Here is a 21211-nt window from a genome sequence, read left to right as displayed (position 1 = left end):
ATCAGATCATAGTTATTGGGTTAAATCAGCAATGTCCAAGGGGATCTGTGGAGAGGTTGCGAGGACTGTCCACTTTCACAGCCAGATTTTTTTACCCCTCCTTCTGCTACCTGAAATGTTAATACCTCGTACCATGTCTAGTGCTAAAAGCTAGAACAGGAGTTAACAAATACTTTAGACACTTAGAGGGAAAGAGTCAAAATAGGAAGAGAGGAGAACAACAAGCTGATGGAGCTCTGAAATGTATGAGTTTGCTTCAGTGCTGTTCTGACAGGCTGCAAAACCTGTGGTTGCAGGGGCCCTCAAAAGGGTCCCCAGATGTGCTTAAACCAGTCTTCCTTAACTGGAACAAACCATCCAATTTCATCCTTGTCACTGCTTGCTTGCTTCACTTCAAATACAACTTAGGTACTCCAAGTTTTGCATTTATCGAGCATATTCCATCAGAGAATCTCACCCAGCTTTACAAACATTCTATTTTTAAAGTTGGGGAAACTGAGGCAGTGAGTGGCAATGGGAGTGTTAAGGGCCAAGGGTGGGTTTTATAAGCTGACTGGGGATGGGAGGATTCCTAAGACTAAGTTGACATTTCAAGCCTGAGAATAGAGAAGGTAGGAGTGGAAAGGCTAAGTGTTAAGGTAGGGATAGTGGATTTTTGAGCTATGAGCAAAAAGGGGGTGGGGGTTCTCAATCTGGGTACCTCTGAGCCTGAACATAGGGTTGGGGGATGTCCTGAATCTAGAGAGATTCAGTGGGGAGGGGTTTCTGAGCAGAAAGTTGGGTTGTCAGAAGCCTAGAGATTCTAGAGGAGTTCTGAGCCAGGAGGGGGATGGCTTAGATTGGCAGGGTTTAGCAAATGGGGTAAGTGGAGGGAATGGGTGAAAATGCATGTGTGGGTGAATGGGAGGGAACAAGTGTAGGAGCTAGACTGGAGGGTTAGACATACACCACACTAGGACTGGGACAGTATAGTAAAGGGTCACTACTGTGTCTCCTAGCCCTCCCTTTCCTGCAAAGAGTCCCTGTTTTTTTCCACTGTGAAAGGGGCAGAATTGTGGGTAAGGGGACTATAAAGGGGGCTGTTTTTCCTTCATGCTTTCCTCAGCAAAAATGCTTCACTGTGACACCCCTGCTGATGTCCAATTGCACTTTGAATATTTGGTCAACCTGTACGGGGGGTGGAGGGGAACAGATGGAGGGAAGAAGGCAGTGGGACTCCACTTCTGACTGCCCCCATGCCACCATGTATAAAGAGCCACTCAATCTGAAATGCAGTCCAAGCAGCTGAAATCACTTTATTCCATGCGGAGCAATTTAAAAAGTTCCTGGAAAGTTTTACAAGCCTTTCAATTTGCAAGAGTGATCAATATTCCGGAAGGGCACAGTACAGAAATGATTTACTTTTTTGGAGGATGTAACATTTTACAAGTGCTTCTCTTTGGAGGCAATTAGGATTTTGCACTTGCATGGTGCTGAGAGCCCTTCACTAGTTATAGAAGCACTTTACAACTCAGGAGAGCTTCAGGCTCCATGAACTCCAGTAAATCATAGCAGAATGCACAAGTAAGAGATCCCGACCAATTACAGGGGAAAAAAGATTTGAGAGATTTGGAATAAACCCAGAGATAGACCACATTTCTAATGCAAAACTAATTATGCTTCCAATGTCCTATGAAAATTAGGTATTTTATTATTTTTTAAAACATTAAATATTCATGCAGCTGCTGCTTATATTTCCAACCTGATCTCATTTTATGTTACTTCCTCTCCTCTCACTCTGTACTGTGGTGCCAGCCTCAACAAGCCCTGTATTTCCTACACACAAATATCTTGGTGATTTATGGTGTGCTGCCCCCAATACCTGAAATGTTCTCTCAAAGCCACCACCATCTTCACCTCTTATACTAGAAAGGTCACAAACATGCGTTTCAGAAGAATGCACAAACTAAGGCCCTGATCCTGTGTTAACGTCTATTATCTTGGCTTTTCCAGCTATAACGAAGATGTGTTACACCAGCTCTCCTGTAAGGCTGGACCTTTATTTCCTGGCCCCATGACATGGGTCAGGGTTACAAGAGGTTACACTCCTGTCGCATGGTCATATCAAACACAGACCAGCCACACACTAATAAAGCCAATTAAAGAAACTCAGATAGAGACGTGGGATGGAGGGCAGAGTATTGGGCGTCTGCGTCCCAGTGGCTACAAATCTGCAGTCTGAATCTCGGTGACACGTGGACGACTCTGCCATTTATTGTTCTTAGAAGATTTCCTTATGCAGGGCTAGGGTGGGCTGCTGTGGTCAATCTGCCATCTGGAGTCTTAGTTTTGCATTCCTCCACACCTAACTCTGTCTCCCACTGACACAGGCAGCCCATTACATTGACACAACACCAGCACCCCAAACAATGTAGAGCCAAAGCAAGATCTACTTCCATCAACGTAGTGGTAGTGTAGACACTGCATTACCTGTGTTGACACTAACAGTCCTCCACAGAAGCTGTCCAACAATGGACCAGTCCCTACAACAGTGGCTATTCTGGTCACAATTTTGAATTCCACAACTCTGGGGGTCCCAGGTCACAGAAGCTAGCCTCCCACCACTACCTCTTTAAAAAAAACAGTGTGTTTTTGAAATGCTTTTTCCTGCTTGCCCACCACAGGGATAAGAATCAATGTTGGGTGAAAGCTGTGGAACTTCAGCAGGTATATCAGAGGGCAACAACAAATCTGGGGCTGCTACAAGACCTGCTGTTGCTACACTGAGCTGCATGCCACACTTGGCAGGGAACCTACCAGCACTCGAAATGGGACTGTGGACACTTTGCAAGAGCTGGGCACAAAAACCTTGCAGTGCACAGTGAAGAGGAATGGGGGAGAAACAAACCATGTAGTGACCCCGGAGCTCATTGAAACTCCACTTGAGTTGAGCCAGTCCTGTTAGGTGAACTCAGATGAGTCTGGTGATGAAGGGGAAGGGAGCTCAGGTAAGTATATAGATGCATTATTCCTTATAAGCATGTTTGTTTCCTTTTCCAGTGACCAAAACCCTTCCACTTTCCCCGCCACCCTTCTTCCCTATTCAAAAAATGACACCCAGCCCATGTACAAGTTTACAGAACAAAGACATTGACTTTTGAATCTTTGCTTTACTTTTAAAATCAGTACTTCGAATACAATTACAGTTAATGCTTTGGAATGCACATATTGTTGCCATTTAATCAACTACTACTTATGAGGAAATGAATTTAAAAAGCTTAGCAAAGCAGTCAGAATTACGGGGCCCACAGCAGATCACTGTCCTGTGCTTGGATAGAGGTAGAAGGCAAAAAAAGGTAGATGTGGCATTTCCTTTTCTTTGGTTTGTTGATCAGTGCAGGGGGCGGGCACAATGCTCCCCGTGCCCAGTACTTTGTTTATCTGAACAGGGCTGTCCCTTTAATTCTTTAGAAAAATCTCCAAGACTTTCGTGGAGATGTTCAGGAGAGGATTGCAGAGTATTTCTAGGGATGGCAGCCCTGTTTCTTCCCCCGCAAAAGGGGACACTCCCATGCCATTCTGGGATGAGCTGTGCTGGCCCTGTTCAGTAAACGGGCTAGCAGCATACAGGCCCTGGTGGCTTCAGACACCAGTAGCAGCTGCTTTCTCTGGACTTTTGGCACCCTCTGGAGTGAGATATCAGCCAAAGTTACCACTGCCTGGAATGTACTGGCAATATTTACTGAACTTTCCCTATACTCATACCCAGGGGTGCCCAGCATTCACGTTTGCCAATTAGCAGTTCCCCACCCCCCATGCTAGCCTGTACTCCCGATGGCTTGAGCTACAGAATGGTGCTGTAATGAGGTGCTCCAAAGCTAAAGCAACAATGAGCATTTTTTTATTAGAGATGGTTATGGGAATAACGTAAGGGAGTTTTGAGATGTATATTTCCTGTCCGTTGCAACAGTAAATGTAATGCTGTGTCTGTTTTTATCAGCAGCCTCTGGCAGGGAGTTGCCCCCTCTCTGCCTGCTGAACATCTGACCTGGATCAAGCAAAGAAAGAAGCAGACGAGGAAGGATACGCTCTGCGAGAGTCTTCACTCCTCTACAGGGGCTGCTCGTGAACATAGGGATTGGAGAGGCTGAAGGTCTGAGATTGAGATGAGTGACCAAGAACGGAGAGAACGATTGCTACCAGAGAGGCACAGGAATAGAGAGGTGCAGCAAGAAGTGCACCAGTACCTCATGGTTTGCTCAGGCAACAAATGCAGATGTTGCAGAACATTATCGAGCTGAATTCCTGAAGACCTCACACACAGCAGCCTTGCCATGGCATGGAATACTCTATGGTCGCTGCTCACTGTTTCCCCCAGCATTACAGGTGGCAGCATGGCATGAACACTTCCTCCTATCCCTCTGACAGGGGAAAACAAGGAGAACCTACACTGGCCTGTGGTAAAGACAGGATCAGCCAGCAAGCACACTGTGCTACTTATTTTTACCATGAATAGAACATTGTAATATGTAAACATGTGTGTTTATTGCTCTACTGGGCTTTTATAAGTATAGATCACCTTCTTACCGTGTTGCTAAAATGTTTTTAACTTGTTTATTTGTACTTTAACTTTGTTTCCTCTTTATTTGCCTGCAAAAAAAGTTTTATTTTTTGAAACTCAGTATATCAGTTTGCACAAGGCAGACAAGCCTCATTACAAAATTCATAACTGGAGCGTAATGGAGTGCAGAAGCCCCACACCAGGGGTTAAAGTGAACCTCTGGCCCAGCTAGTCCCACTCCACTACGCCTGCAGCCAATGCCGAGCCTGGAGGGGGAATAACAGGAGAGAAGATGGCTCCGTCCAGGGCTGAGTCTACACTTCAAATGCTGCATGGGTGCAGCTGCGCTACTGTAGCACTTCAGTGAAAACACTACCTACACCAACAGGAGAGCTTTTCCCATTTGCGCAGTTAACCCACCTCCATGAGAGGCGGTAGCTATGTTGCTGGGAGAAGCCCTCCTGCCAACATAGCACTGTCTATGCTGGGAGTTAGGGCGGTATAATTGTGCCGCTCAGGGGTGTGGATTAGTGGCACAGTTATACTGATGTTAGTTTACAGTGTAGGTCTGGCCTAACTGGTGAGGAAGCAGGACAGAGCTCTGCCTCTCTGTGTGAAGGGACTTTGCTGGTGGAGAAACAGTCCTGATAACCCAGGTAGCCACAAGGGAGAAGCACTTAGACCCCAAGAGAGAGCGACGCTCAACTAAGAAACTGTTTAGATGACTAGGGATGAGCTAACAGTGAGTTTACTTTACTTTTTGCTTAGGAACATTTTGGGACAAGCCCCTCCAGCAACCCTTTTGTGGGGAAGACTGCAGGAGCATCCAGTGGATACAGGGGATAGAGTCTATGTCCCCCTACCTACCCCTTGCTTCTGAGGAGACCTGCAACTGGGTCAGGCTGCCAGGAAGGTCCACAAGGGGTTGCTACTCCAGCCACACCATGACAGAGCATCAGTAACCCACCCACGCTTAAGGTCTATTCACCTGAAGGCAGACAAATTCCTAAAAGCATCATGCAATGCTACTATGGCCGACTGTTAGAATGATCTTTTAAGGCCTCCCTCAACTTTATAGCTCCATGGTGGCTCTAATAGCCTTGTGTCTGACTGTTCAAATTCAGACAGCTGATCCGTCTCTGCCCCCCCCCCCCGCTGCCAGTAGCATTTCCCCCTTTGCTTTATAGATATTATGAAATATACAACCCGCAGTATCAAGAAGAATGTTTGTCTCACTGAGATCCAATCGAGTCATTAAACACTGCCCGTTGAACGTGTAGCTGCTGAGCCAGTAGTTGAATCTTTGCGGGGTGCTGTTGAGGTGGCCAGTGTATGGTTTCATGAGCCAGGGGAGCAAGGAGAAGGTGGGTCTCCACAATCACTATTGGCATTTCAACATCACTACCGGTCATGCACCGTCAGGGAAGAATGTCCCCGCTTGCAACTTTTTAAATAGTCCCGTGTTCTTAACGATGTGAGCGGCATGCGCCTTCCCTGATCACCTCACATGGATATCGGTGAAGCATCCCTGGTGATCCACCAGCACTTACATAACCACAGAAATAGACCCATTTTAGTTTCTGTATTCACTAGGAAGGGGGAGTAGTGCCAGAATGGGAATATGCATCCTCTCTAATGCCCCACTGCTGCAAACCTATGCACTACGTCCTTCATAGTGCTGAGTCACACTTCTATGCAGCAGGATAGACTTAATGGCCTTGCACACTTGGATAACTATGGGCCCCACTGTGAATTTTCCAATTGCAAACAGATTCTCCTCTGATCAGCAGCAATCCGTATTACAAACTGCCACTTGCTTTTGCACAGTCAATGCTGCTCTCATTCTGGAATCCTGGTGCTGGAGGGTTGGGGCGAACTCAGCACAAACAGATTAAGGAATGAAAGCTGCAAGAATAGATTCTACCATCTGATCTGCAGAATCTACAATGACAATGTGGGAAGGGTTTGAGAACACAGTAAACAGATTAAGCACAGCTCAGGTGCACTTGCCATAGGATTGCACTGAGATAAATTGCTCTGCCGTTGCTAGGTGACAGGGGATAACAGGGTTTTTGTTTGTTTGTTTTGTTTTGGCATGGTTGTGTTTCATTTTTGTTCTTCTACATTTATCCGAGTTAGTCTGGTGATGCTGTTTCCTGTCACTATTTTCTTTGCAGGCCAGGAAGGAGGAGGAGAAGACAAATCCAAGCTAATATCTAGCTCATATTTTTCTGTAGTTCTTATCACTGTTCTAAGTGCTGAAGAAACTAGGTTCCTTCTTTCATTAACGTCACAGGGTGAGCTGGGCCTTTGGGGAGTGGGGCTCAGCCTCATCTGTGCCAAGTTTAGCCCAACTCCTAGGTGGAGGGAATGAGTAAAAGTGTCATGAGCTTATTTGCATCCTGGGGGTGGGTGGGCCTTAAGTCCACCCAGAACTAAAGGCCCACATCCTCTGTCATGGAAGGTACCACTGGGTACCACTGAGGCCAGAAGAGGACTGATTCTCGGGAACAAAACATGAGAAAACAGAGAGGAGAGTGATGGTCTTAGGTTAAAAAAGGGCAGCACTGGGATGGGGACAGCAAGCAATGACACCTGGACAGTGCCCATTGCTCCACAAAGTTGTACAAGTCAGTGGACAATGCTCCAGATAGCTCTGCCTATATCAGAAGTGGAACTGAAGGGCCCATGTTCCCTGGAGAAACTATAATGGATGGGACACCCGGAGAACTCAGGAATGTGGAGTTAGGATGGAAGCAGCTCAGCCACATGGACATAGCGGTGCACAGAGTTTAGTAAAGTTTCAGTGGTTCAACTTACCCTGCATTCAGCTTCCCTCTGCGAATGAAACTCTACCCAGAATGGAATGGAAATAGGATACACAAAGAAAATCTTAACACTGAGCTTCCTCCTCCTGGATTAGTAGGTGGGATCCTTGGCCAGTGGCAGGGGGAGGTCCTGTGACTTTCTGGGGCCATGGATGGGGTGTGCATAGATGAGAGATGGAGAAAGTGCATCCAGAAACTCAACAGCAGTGGTGCATTGGAGGAAGCTGGAAGAGTTTATAGGGCAAGAGCCTGATCTTAAGCTATATAGTCCCAGAGGATAAGGGTGAGTGGGATGCAGGATATGCTCAAGATAAGCAAGAGAGGCTGGGGCAGACAGCCTTCACCTCCTGGAGCACATGGCGAGGGACACACAGGGTGGGCAGCCCCATGCACTGGATCAGCACCACAGGCTTCACTTAGTCCAGAGTGAGAGGAAGCTCCAGCCATTCCCCATCACCTGTGCTGACCGTGGGAAGTTCATCCCACAGGATCCCACCAGTGTCGGTCAGATCCAGAGACAATGTCAGATTAGAAAAACCTTGCCCTTTTTTGCATAATTTCTTCTGCTGGTAGATATCAGGCCAGCTTGTGGCCAGGCTGGCAGAAACTCCAGCAGGGCAGAACTAAGAGAGATGTTCTATTAAAGAGCTGGAGACCAGCCAGGAAAGGGCTAGAAAATAGGGCTGGGTGCAGAGGAAGAGGTTCTAGGAAGGAGAGTCAGGGCAGATAGCCCAGTTAGTTAGAGTTCCAAGCCTGGGGACCTGTAGTCACAGGTGCTGGAACTAGAGAAGTTGGGGATGCAGTGGGACCCCCTGGCTTGAAGAGGGTCCCACCATATACAGGGTTTATAGTTTTCTTCAATGGCTTTTAGTACCCCCACTATACAAATTGTTCCAGTGGCACTGTCTGTAGTAGAGGAGGTTGAGAGGTCCCCCATGCTCTCTCCTTATGAGGTGGTGCAGCCACCCCTCTAAATAGGAAGGACGGACTGGGTGGAGGCCAGGAGGGCTGAAACCTGAGCCCAGGAGAAGAAGGGCTAAAGACTGTTTAATAGGACAGACCCTGAGAGGAAAGGCTGTCCCTAACAAGATTCTGGGCTAGAAGACTGGGATTTGTTTCCTTTTGGTCTCTGATTAACTCCAGCAGGGGGAATCTTGTGACTTAACCAGAGGGCTAACCACTTCAGTAGCCTAAAAGTGCTGGAAGCTGGTGCTTCCCCATATAGGAGGGGAAATTGAGGCAATAGATACGCCCACACCATACTGGGTCACTACCTGCTACAAATGAGCTTTACCACCCGTAAGAGGTCCTACAAGCCAAATTAGCTCATCATTACTGTATATAGAGGTACGTGCATTGCCCTTATCACCACAGTATCTGAGTTTTGCCAATTCCAAGCATTTAAAGGTCATATGTCAAACCCCAAAAGAGTTGAGAATGGTTTAAAGGCCACAAGATCTTTAAAATATAATACATTTGAGGTTCTGTTTGTGTGTGTTTGAGTTTTCAAAATTGTTGTTGAAAGAAAGCAAACAAAAGAATCAAAGGTATTTTTTAAAATGTTAGTGGTTTTCAAAGCTCCTGGGGACATTACAGAAAATGGCAACCAACTAAAAGGCTTTTAAAGGTGAAAGGCAGTGTGTGTGTGTGTATGTTTCATAGAAATATATATATATATATATAAATAAAATAAACAAACGAGAGAGAGAAAACTGCTTTTCTGGAGGCTGTGGCAGTGTGTGTGTGGGGTGGTGAGTTTAGGCAAGGCAATGAACATGAACTAACCCCTTGGTGATTTGTTATACAATTGGGCATCTTTTCCCGGCTCCTGAAAAATGTTTGACCAGCCAGATGGAGAGGGAAACAGGCAACATCCCCATCTCCATTTCTACATCTTCAGAAACTCTTGAGATACAAGAGTAAGGATGCTGTTATTACTCCCTCGCAGGTAGGCCATTTTCCTTCCCCACTTTATTCCTCCTTCCTATCTTTCTCTTTTTGCCTTCTGTGAAACAACTCTGCAACCTAATCAGCCAGGACAAACTTACCCTGGCAAGACTGTGGTGATCAGAGGGGCAAGCTAAAAACAATGGACTTTCCTATTTGGAGTTTGCCTGATTCGGGAACAGCTGAGAATGTCCCATGCCATGTATGGGATTTTCTGGCTACTGAACAGAAAGCATCAAGGACAAAAATTGCTTTTCCCTTATTCCTGGAGTTCTTCTCTGTCCCTCTGCTTGTTTTTGTCCTGTCATCATCAGAAACAGCATTAGACTAACAACAGAACTTAGGAGCTATCACTTAACCGTTCTCCCCTACAACGAGGGTAAGTTGTATTTCATGCCATGTAAGAGACTCTCAAATATGGCTTTTGCACTCCTAAGAGTCTCTGTTCCTATAGAGAAACTAAATAAGGCAGGTGATTAAAATGGAGGTTTCTTTTTACGTATTTTGTTGTGACTGGCTTTCCCTGGTGTCTAATAGAGATGTAAAAGATTTGTGTGTTTGTTGGCTATAAACAAACAAGCCCCTGGTACCAAAACCTCAAGCCCAAGCTACTGTTGTGTTGTGGCACTAAAATGTTAATTTTTTTAAACTTCTCCTTTCTACAAACCCTCCCCCAGACCAGCTTTCCCACAAACACAGAACGGTGAGTGATTAGAGAGGGAATGTGCCTTGAATTAGATAAGTGAGTTAGTGGGGGCTTGCATCAAGCACAGTTGAGAGGTACCTGTCAAGGAGGATATTGCTAGTACCTTAGATAGAGGGGTGCCGGAACAATTTTTATAGTGGGAGTGCTGATGATGGAAGCCAGGGAAACCATGTATTTGGTGTTTGTTAGTACTACTTCAAGCTGGGGGGTGCAGCAGCACCCCTACCATCCCTAGTTCCACCATCACTGCTTAGATATGCCAATTATATTTGTTAAAATCTTCTAGTTTGCAAGAGCAAGAAAGCAGGACCTGTATGTCCAAAGTAGCAGATATCAGTTTACATACATCTTGCAGTCATCACTTTGAGACAACAATTTGGGCTCTCAGTTGTTAATGAGCACTTTACACATATATGAAAACACAAAAAATGGTCATGTTCATGAAAGCGTTCTTGGTTACTGAACTGGGAATATATTAAAATGTCCTGACTATGAGATATACACAGTAAGAAGTTAATTCATTAGGCCACTGGCTACAGAAGAAATGCAGTGCATCCACTATTGAACCTGAAACAGCTTTTTGAAGCAACTCCTGTCATGAGAAGCTCCTGTCAGAAGGGAGAGAGAGAGAGAGAGAGAGAGAGAAAGTCAACAGCGTCTCTGAGATTTAAAAAAGCCACAAGTGGGGGGCTTCTGGGATCAGATCCAGCCATTAGGGAAGATTATGGGACTTTTGCTATGGAGCACAGTGGGAGCAGGTCTTTGGAATTCAACAGCCCACATTGGAGTCACGTTATAGGCCAGGGGTGGGCAAACTTTTTGGCCCAAGGGCCACATCTGCGTGGGAAAACTGCATGCAGGGCCGGGCCAGGGGGTTGAGGTGCAGGAGGGAGTGTGGGGTTGTCAAGGTTCCTTCCCCACTCTGAACTCTAGGGTACAGATGTGGGGACCTGCATGAAAACCTCCTAAGCTTACTTTTACCAGCTTAGGTTAAAACTTCCCCAAGGTACAAACTATTTTACCTTTTGCCCTTGGACTTTATCACTGCCACCACCAAATGACTAACAAGTATATAATTGGGAAAGAGCCCATTTGGAAACGTCTTTCCCCCCAAAATCCTCCCAACCCTTACACTCCCTTTTCTGGGGAAGGATTGATAAAAATCCGCACCAATTTGCATAGGTGAATACAGACCTAAACCCTTGGATCTTAAGAACAATGAAAAAGCAATCAGGTTCTTAAAAGAAGAATTTTGATAGAAGGAAAAAGGAAAAAGAATCACCTCTGTAAAATCAGGATGGTAAATACCTTACAGGGTAATTAGATTCAAAACACAGAGAATCCCTCTAGGCAAAACCTTAAGTTACAAAAAGACACAAAAACAGGAATCTACATTCCATTAAGCACAGCTTATTTTCTTAGCCATTTAAAGGAATCAGAATCTAATGCATATCTAGCTAGATTACTTATTAAATTCTAAGACTCCATTCCTGTTCTGTCCCTGGCGAAAATATCACACAGACAGAGAGAGAGAGAGACTTTGTTTCTCCCTCCCCCCAGCTTTTGAAAGTATCTTGTCTCCTCATTGGTCATTTTGGTTAGGTGCCAGTGAGGTTATCCTAGCTTCTTAACTCTTTACAGGTGAAAGGGTTTTTCCTCTGTCCAGGAGGGATTTTAAAGGTGTTTACCCTTCCCTTTATATTTATGACAGGGATGTATGAGGGGGCTCAGAAAAAGGGGTTGGGGTTCAGGAGGGGTGCGGGGTGTGGCAGGGGACTCAGGGCAGAGGGTTGGGGTGTGGTTCCCCGTTCCCGGCCAATGGGAGCTGCGGGGGGCAGTGCCTGGAGGCGAGGGCACAGGGACAGGGACGTGGTGCCAGCCGCTTCTGGGAGCAGTGCGAGGCCCACAGTGCCATGGGGGTGGCTATCCCGTGGGCCGGATGCAAAGCCCTGAGGGGCCAGATCTGGCCTGCAGGCCGTTGTTTGCCCACCCCTGGCCTAGCACCATGGGGTCCTAGACCATGAGCAGCTCTCTGAGGTGCTACCATCATAAAACAAATAAATAATTTCCCTGTTTTGCAGATACAGAATTGGGGAGATTAAGTCACTAGCCCAAGGGCACACAGGAAGTCTGAGGAAAAGCCGAGAATTGAAGAGTTAGGGCTTCAGAGTCCTAGACCAATTCCGTAACTACAGGCCAGTACATCCTTTAAGGCCATCATTTTCATGTCTAGATACAGAGAATTACAATAATCAAACCTGGAAGTCATGAATAGGTGCTACACTGTGGTGAAGTCCAACTCCAACAAGAGCAGGTGCAGTTTCCTGCCAGCCATTGATGGAAAAGGAGATTTCTCCCAGCTGTGGCTACTGATGAATTCAGAAACAACAAGGAGTCTAGGAGAATACGGGTACACTTATCACATGCCCCTACAGTTTATCACATGGAAATCATATATAAAAGTACATGAACATGCCTAATTTTCCAGGACTTCCTGGTTCACATGTTCTACTTTGTTTTGCAAGGCAGTCTGCAGAAGCGTGATGAGCATTGATAGCACCGCACAGTAATTGCTTATATAAGTGTAACTATGATCTTATTACTCATGCTTAGCAACAGGAAAAGTAACGGATGTCATGTTGAATGCTCTATGTTTTTCTTCTTAACAGTACACTTAGTTTTTAATAGGCTTAGATGTGTTGTATTTCTATGGTGACTGGCAGTATCACTGCCTAAAGAAAAACCTTCAAAATCCTTAATCAGCTTAGAGTGCAAATTGGCTGCTGGTCCGTGACTAAGGTACCAGGGTGGTAGATTGAATGAAGCAGATTTCCATATAATTGCCCAAGAAGATTTGAACTGGGGTTTTGAGTCACTCTTATGATTGAGAACACAGCAAAAAATGTGTAAATTTACCATTAGAAATTGTTCTACAGAGTCCTTTGCCTAAGTATAAAAGCATCCCTTTGATTTGATTTGTGATGTCATACATTATCTATTGTAATGCAGAGGTGATATTCTGTGTCACGGTGTTGAAGCAAGTAGATAAAGAAGTACATTCAGCAACAGCTATGGACTACACGGCCCTTTGACCTGGAGAAACCCATGAGAACAGAGCAGAAGGAAACTGAATACTCCAGAGTTCACTTTATGGAATTTTCAGGAGTTAGTTCACTCTAGTAGAATGTTCTCCCATGAGACCCATGGAGTGGGCAGTGGAGAACGCTTCCCATTCCCACAGTATCAGAGGACCAAGGGCACTCTCAGATCTTCAGAGACAGAAGCCTTCTTTGCATGGTTATCCACACGTAGATTCTGCTGCACTGGTCCACATCTCCCCAGCAGCATAGCTCTTCTTTAAGCCCCTGCTTCAATCTGCACCCCCAAAACCCAGGAGAATGATAACCCTATTAAGCAACCAAGGAAGAGCTTTCCTAGGGTCCCAGAAAGGGGGAAATGTTGTTACAGAGTGTACCTCCTGCTTTCTGTGCAGTCATCAGAGTTCTGCCTGGCTAGACACACCTCTGCTCCTGCAACTAGAATGGATGTTCAAGCCTGTTGTTTGTTTTGTGTGTGTGTAAATTCTACACTTGCCAGAATTTCATCATGATGCAAACAGCACATTTGTGAGGAAAATAAACAGTATAAATTCTAAAATATTTTGAGAGTAGCGATTGATTAAGCAGATTTAAAAAAAAAAACCCACACCCTCTACTCGCCTTACAATGATGACCTTTTACCCATTTCTAACATTGTTGTAGAGTATTATATTTCTTCCAGATTACACCATCTCAACTCTAGTCATAATTTAAATGTACATGGAAAATCTCAAAGTGCTTTACAAAGATAAGTGAGCCATTTCAACCTCCTTGTCAGGTAAGTAGGTAACTACCTTCCCCCTCTGTAAAAACTGGAATATGGAGTCACAAGGTTAAGTGACTTTCCAAAGGCAGCACATGCAACCAGAGCTAAATCCCAGATTTTTCTGATATTCTGAGCAGCTAATGCCCCTTCTTTACACAATATGGTTCACAAATTGTATTTATTTCCCAAGCCCTAAACTGAAGTTTTTGTGCACATACAGAAAACCAGGAAACTAGGTAGCTTTCTCAGCAGCTCCTATTAGGAAACCATAAAGGCTGTTCTCTTTGTATTCCCAGGCATGCTAGAGTGGAAGTGTGGAAAATCTGACGTGAAAAGCCTCTTCCCATGTTTATCCCTAGTGCGGTGCTTTGTGGCGTGGTTTGATGGGTGTTGAAAAGGCGTCCTACAGCAATCGTTCTTTCTAACTGCAGGCATCTATTACTTTCCCTTTTAGTTAGCACCACGGCTTTTATTTATAAAAGGAAAGAAGAAAGGTCCTGTAGGTTTTCGAACACTGTGCTAAAGATGAACATTCCTTAGTACAGTGCTAACATTGAAACAAATTAGAGTTTTGATAAATACAGTAGAATTGCGAACAATAGAATGTCCTCTTGAGCAGTGTTGTTCACTTGTGACTGACTATCAGCAAGCCCAAAGAATGACACAATGAGGAAATCAGAGACCGAGCAGCGATTTTTTTGTTTTGTTTTGTTTTTATTTTAGATTTTTGCACTTTCAAATTCCCAGTGAACTATGCGGAGGAAAAGCACTTTAGGGAGAAATGGCCAAAAACACAATGGTAAATGCCTCAGAGGATTTTTTGTATTAACAGCCTAATGAGGCCAGGTGAGTGTGATGATGATTGTTGAGTGGTTGCTACTGCCAGATGTGTGAGAATTTTTTCAAAGTCATTTTTTAGTAACCACCAAAGTAAGGAGAAGAGAAAGGTTAGTTACTTCTCTACAGCCAGTGAACCTCACTCAGTAAGCACATTTCAGATTATTTGTCCCCAAACACACACACACGCTTAGGGGCAAAATCCTAAACAGAACTGAGATAAAAGTCCCAAAATGAATCAGGTAAGAAAGAACACATTTTAATTGTCTCCTTTTCCTCCACCCTTCCCTTAACAGTTCAAAGAACAAGACAGAGAAAAAGAGAATGACACAGCCCATGATAGTCTCAGATGAGCAAAAACAAGTTGTGAATATTCATTTTTTTCCTCTTTCCTCAGACAGGAATGGCAGAGCTGCAGTGACTGTGTGATCTACATGCTGAATGCAGAAGCCTGGTTGATCTCTAATTTCAAATGAAATTTTGCATTTTTATGCTCATTAGTGTACTTATAATTCAATATTTATATTGCAATAGCTCCTAAAGGATCCTAAAGTTGGGATTAAGGCTCCATTCTGTTAGACTCTAAGGCCTGGTCTACACTACAGAGTTAGGTCAACGTAAGGTAGCTTACGTCAACCTAACTGTGTAAGCGTCCACACTGCAATATTCCTCCTGCCAATTTAACTCACCTGCTACAACAGTCTAATAACTCCTCCTCCGTGAGAGGCGTAGCGCTGAGGTTGATGTAGTTAGGTCAACACTGTGTCAGTGTAGACACTGCATTGCTTACACTGACTGTTGCTGCCATTCACAGCCTGAGCTGGGAGTCCTTCTGCCCCTGGGCTGGAAGCAGGATCCTGCTGGCAGTGCCCCACAATGCCCCACATAAGTCAGTGCAAAGCACTCCTGGTGAGAACTCGCACCACCGACAGAAGGAGCGTAGTGCGGACACGAAGAGCAGATTTAATTACTCAGGTGGCTGTAGGTCGACCTAACTTAAGTCCACTTAATTTTGTAGTTCAGACATACCATATTAAGACACAAGCCCCACCCTAAAGATCTTAGCACATGTAGACCCATTACCCCAACTGGCCTCAGATGCACAGGTAATTTAAAGGTAATTTAAAGTCCTGATTCAGGAAAAACTACTTTTCTAAGGTTGATGGGAAATTTTGCCTGAGAAGGGACTGTAGAATCAGACTTAGTGTGTCTGTGTTCACATCAAGGGGCAGATTCTAGAACCCTTATTCATGCAAGTAGTCCTGACTTACTTCAATACTCACCTCACTTCAATACTACTCACATGAGTTGGAGTTAGAGGAGTATGCCCTAAATAGTTCAGCCCTAGTTATTTTTGATGTTACTTGGACTCTTCTTGACAGAGGTAGTTTTAAATTGGAGAATACGAGTGGGGCACTAGGGTTTGGGGGGTATTTTCTGGCCAGGGAAAGGGAAAGGGAAGCCAGGCATTAGTACAGTGAGATCAGAAACTAGGGGAGAGCTAGTGGCATAGGGATAGGGGTGGGGAAGTTTCTCACCCAGGAGATATGGGTCTAGGCTACTGGTGGGCAACCTGCGGCCCATCAGGGTAATCTGCTGGTGGGCCGCAAGACAGTTTGTTTACATTGGCTGGCCTCAGGCATGGTTGCCTGCAGCTCCCAGTGGCCGCAGTTCACCGTTCCCAGCCAATGGGAGCTGCAGGAAGCAGCGTGGGCTGCAGGGATGTGCTGGCCGGTGCTTCCTGCAGCTCCCATTGGCTGGAAACGGCGAACTGTGGCCACTGGGAGCTGTGGGCAGCCATGCATACAGGTGGTCAATGTAAACAAACTGTCTCGCAGCCTGCAAGCAGATTACCCTGATGGGCTACAGGTTGCCCACCACTGGTTTAGTCTACTTATTGGGAAGGATGGGACTTCCACTGAACATATGGTGTGATTATATAGCCTGATGTGATTGCAGAGCCATTGCCCATTATCTTTGAAAACTCGTGTTGATCGGGGGAGGTCCTGGATGATTGGAAGAAGGCAAATATAGTGCCCATCTTTTAAAAAGGGAAGAAGGAGAATCCAGGGAACTATAGACTGGTCAGCCTCACCTCAGTCCCTAGAAAAGTCATGGAGCAGGTCCTCAAGGATTTCATTTTGAAACACTTGGAGGAGAAGAAGGTAATCAGAATAGTCAACATGGATTCCCCAAGGGCAAGTCATGCCTGACCAACCTGATTGCCTTCTATGATGAAATAATCATTCCAAAATTAATCAAACCTGAATTGTCTGAAATATTGATTTATCTTTCTCAACCTACTTTTCAAAGATATACTCCTCCTATTAGAAGTAGCTAACTTTTACTCTTCATTTTGAATAAGACATTGATGCTTCAGAGCTAGATCATGTGGAATCCTTTCCCTTTTTTTGAGCCACATTAATTTTTTTGGGTAGATATTTCTGTGAGCTCTTGTTCATGGATCTGAGGAGCTACTCTTATGAAGGCATGTTCTGCATCCTGAGTATATTGTGTCTGTTCCCTTCTAGCACCACAGAGTCATCATCTCCCATATCTGTAAGTAACTGGCCTCTTGTGAATAAAAGGGGGCACAAGCGCATCCCATCAAAGAAATAGTAACAATGTTAAGGTAATAACATGGAAGTTTTTAACATGAGGTCAACCTGGTTTGTTTGTTTTATCTTCTTATCCTTTCAGATCATTTAGAAACTAGCCTATGTGTTTATATTTCTTTATCACATACACATATTAAATGTCATTAGGGAGAGCTCCAAGTGGGCAACTACTTGTGCCACATGGAGCCCTATGGAGATCAAAAGGGCTCCATGCGGGCATAGGGGCCTCTGCATTAGGATTCTCTTTCAGGACTGGGAATGGTCTCTTAGATGCATCCCATACCTTTGCTGATATACATACTTGCATGTACTCTGAACCTATGCACCAGGCTTAATAAAGTTTGTGTTGGAATTTCCTTAGACTTTTTCTTTTAATATTAGGAATTGTTTAGTGACAAGAGTCTGAGTGGAGCTTGGATCATTGCTTCCTTGTCTAACTCTACTGACTCAGTGCATTACATTCCCACAATCACCAACAGCCCTTTTATATTACCCTATGATATTAGTCTGATTTTACATAGATCATCTCAAATGGGGACCTGTGTATTAGAGCTCACTAAGATCTTTGAAACGTCTTTGGAGGTTCTTAAACAAGTCAGACCATAGCCAGGCAAAAATGTGCTTGAAGAATATTGGAAACATGATTAACTGATTTTTTCTATATCTCAGATCTAAACAACAGTTTGTCTGAATAATGACAAATTTTTTCAGAATAAATTGTGCATTGGCCACAGGCCAAACATTCTAAATTGGATACTGAAAGGATTTTGGTTGGGGATTTTTGTGGGGGCAGGATAGGATGTGAAGGGATTAAGCAAAAATTAGGCTTATAATGAAAAGTGAGACAACCTTAACTGTGGAACAGCTGTAGCTACTTCATAATAAACTTCTAAACAGAGCTGAAGAACTAAAATCCAAACCAGCATGTTAACATAACCATATAAATGTGTTAAATAAATCTATCTTGAACCATTACAGAAAGATTGCATTTTTAGTAACCCAAAGCAAAACTCTTTGGGGTTACTAAAGCTCTGCAATGCCATCTAATGCTACTGAGAGGTGCCCATGAAAACCAAGCTTCTATAGTTTTCACCATACTTTGCAAAAGGTATTCATATGAGACAATTAATGAGGAAAACAGGACATTTATGGAGAGCATAAAATAGTTCAAAATTATATATCAGAGGGGTAGCCGTGTTAGTTTGGATCTGTAAAAGCAGCAAAGAGTCCTGTAGCACCTTATAGATTAACAGATGTATTGGAGCATAAGCTTTCGTGGGTGAATACCCACTTTGTCGGATGCATGTCAAAATTAGTTTCTTTTATTCATCCCCCCTTGAATAATCTCATTGCTCAAACTCTTTCAAAGTAAAGATAGCTGCTGATAAAATTTTAATTAACATTTGAAAAAAGTATTCTATTTTAACAAAAAGTTCTATATTTTGTAGCCAACCCATTGTGGAAAAGCCACATTTCTTTTTAAATTCCTTATCTTATTTATTTGGTTATATACTAGAAGTTCACTCTCTCTATTGTGTGATAATGGTCACCTATTAAACAAATGTTTTGACACATGTACATCAGATTAATATGTATTTTATACATCATAGGTTACTCTAAAAGGTGCAAGGATTACTTTTAATATTGACAGTGAATTGCTTTAGAACTCTAAATATTCTGTGGTCAAGGAAAGTTAATGTACATTAACAAGATCTGGATACCTGCAGAATTAGGGGCCTTTGTGCAATCTTACATTGCTGCCCACATTAATTATTATTATTTGTATTATTCCCTTGAAGTCTCAAGTCAGATCAGGGCCCCATTGTGCTTTGCACACTATAAACACATGTTAAGAGACTGTCCCTGCTCTATAGAGTTTACAATGTAAATAGGCCGGGCAGACAAAGGGTGAGAGAAGGGAAACAGTAGTTTCCCGTTTCCTGTCCTACCTGTCCTTCACAACAAAAAGGGGACATAATTTCCTTCACAGCCAGCCAGCATCACTCCCAAGTCAATAGATAAAACTGATCAAAATAGCAGTGGAGTAGGGTATGAGTTAGAGCATGTCCGAGCACTTTCGCTGACATGAAGTGTCAGCAAAATATGCTGTTTAGAAGCCAAAACATTTTTCAGGAACACAGCATTTTCCACTAAACTTTCGTGGGGAAGGTTTTCGGGTGGAGGAAGAGACAGACTATTAGGGTGACCAGATAGCAAGTGTGAAAAATTGGGACAAGGGGTTGGAGGGAAGTAATAGGTGCCTATATAAGAAAAAGCCCTAAATATCAGGTCTGTCCCTATAAAATTGGGACATCTGGTCACCCGAGACTATATAAAGGGGTGAGGGGGTTATGATAATAGCCAGGGATGTGGGAGACCCAGATTCAAGTCCAAATTTACCTGATTTTAATCTTTTCGGATGAAAAGCTCTGCTCCGAAAAAGGCTGAGTAGGAACTTGAACCTGGGTTTCTCACAGCACCAGACCAGCACCCTAACCACCAGCCTACAGAATGTAAAATTCCCATGTCTGCTGACAGAATTCAGTTTTTGTGAAAACATTTCCACTGAGGAACAAAAATAAATTTTGAAACCTCTTAAGTTGCCATGAAATGGAACTGTCATGCTCCAGTCAGCTCTACTACGAGTGCCCTGTATACAGGTGCTGCATACGATCCAATGGAGCCCATGTGGGTCTCTCAGGCCACGTCTACACTACGAAAGTACTCAATTTTACAGAAGTCGATTTTTGGGAACAGATTGTATATAGTCGAGTGCATGCGTCCACACTAAGCACATTAATTCGGCGGTGTGCGTCCACAGTACCGTGACAAGCGTCGACATTCCGAGTGGTGCACTGTCGGTAGCTATCCCACAGTTCCCGCAAGTCCCCACTGCCCATTGGAACTCTGGGCTGAGCTCCCAATGCCTCATGGGGCCAAAAATTTGTCACGGGTGGTTATGGGTAAATGCCATCAGTCAATCCTCCCTCCCTCTGTGAAAGCAACAGCAGAAAATCATTTCGCGCCCTTTTCCCTGGATTGCCTGAGCAGATGCCATAGCATGGCAAGCATGGAGCCCGTTCAGCTCACCACAGCAGTTATGACCTTTGTAAACACCTCATGTATTATCATGCAGTTTATGCAGAACCAACTCCTGAAAAACCAGGCAAGGAGGCGACGGCAGCGCGGTGATGAGGTCATGAACACAGATTTCTCTCAAACCACGGTCCCTGGCAATTTGGAGATCATGGTGTTACTGGGGCAGGCTCATGCCATGGAACGCCGATTCTGGGCCTGGGAAACAAGCACAGAGTGGTGGGACTGCATAGTGTTGTGGGTCTGGGATGATTCCCAGTGGCTCCGAAACTTTCTCATGCATAAGGGCACTTTCATGGAACTTTGTGACTTGCTTTCCCCTGCCCTGAAGCGCAAGAATACCAAGATGAGAGCAGCCTCCAAAGTTGAGAAGCTTGCAACGCCAGACAGCTACCAGTCAGTCGGTAATCAATTTGGAGTGGGCTAATCTACGGTGGGGGTTGCTGTGATGCAAGTAGCCAACACAATCATTGAGCTATTGCTATCAAAGGTAGTGACTCTGGGAAACGTGCAGGTCATACTAGATGGCTTTGCTGCAATGGGATTCCCTAACTGTGGTGGGGCGATAGATGGAATGCATATCCCTATCTTGGCACCGGAGCACCAGGGCAGCCAGTACATAAACCGCAAGGGGTACTTTTCAGTGGTGCTGCAAGCACCGGTGGATCACAAGGGACGTTTCACCAACATCAATGTGGGATGGCCAGGAAAGGTTCATGATGTTCGCATCTTCAGGAACTCTGGTGTGTTTAAACAGGTGCAGGAAGGGATTTAC

This window comes from Lepidochelys kempii, chromosome 3 (genome assembly GCF_965140285.1).
Source record: "Lepidochelys kempii isolate rLepKem1 chromosome 3, rLepKem1.hap1, whole genome shotgun sequence".
Taxonomy (NCBI): domain Eukaryota; kingdom Metazoa; phylum Chordata; order Testudines; family Cheloniidae; genus Lepidochelys; species Lepidochelys kempii.
Note: the sequence above shows the minus strand (reverse complement) of the source record.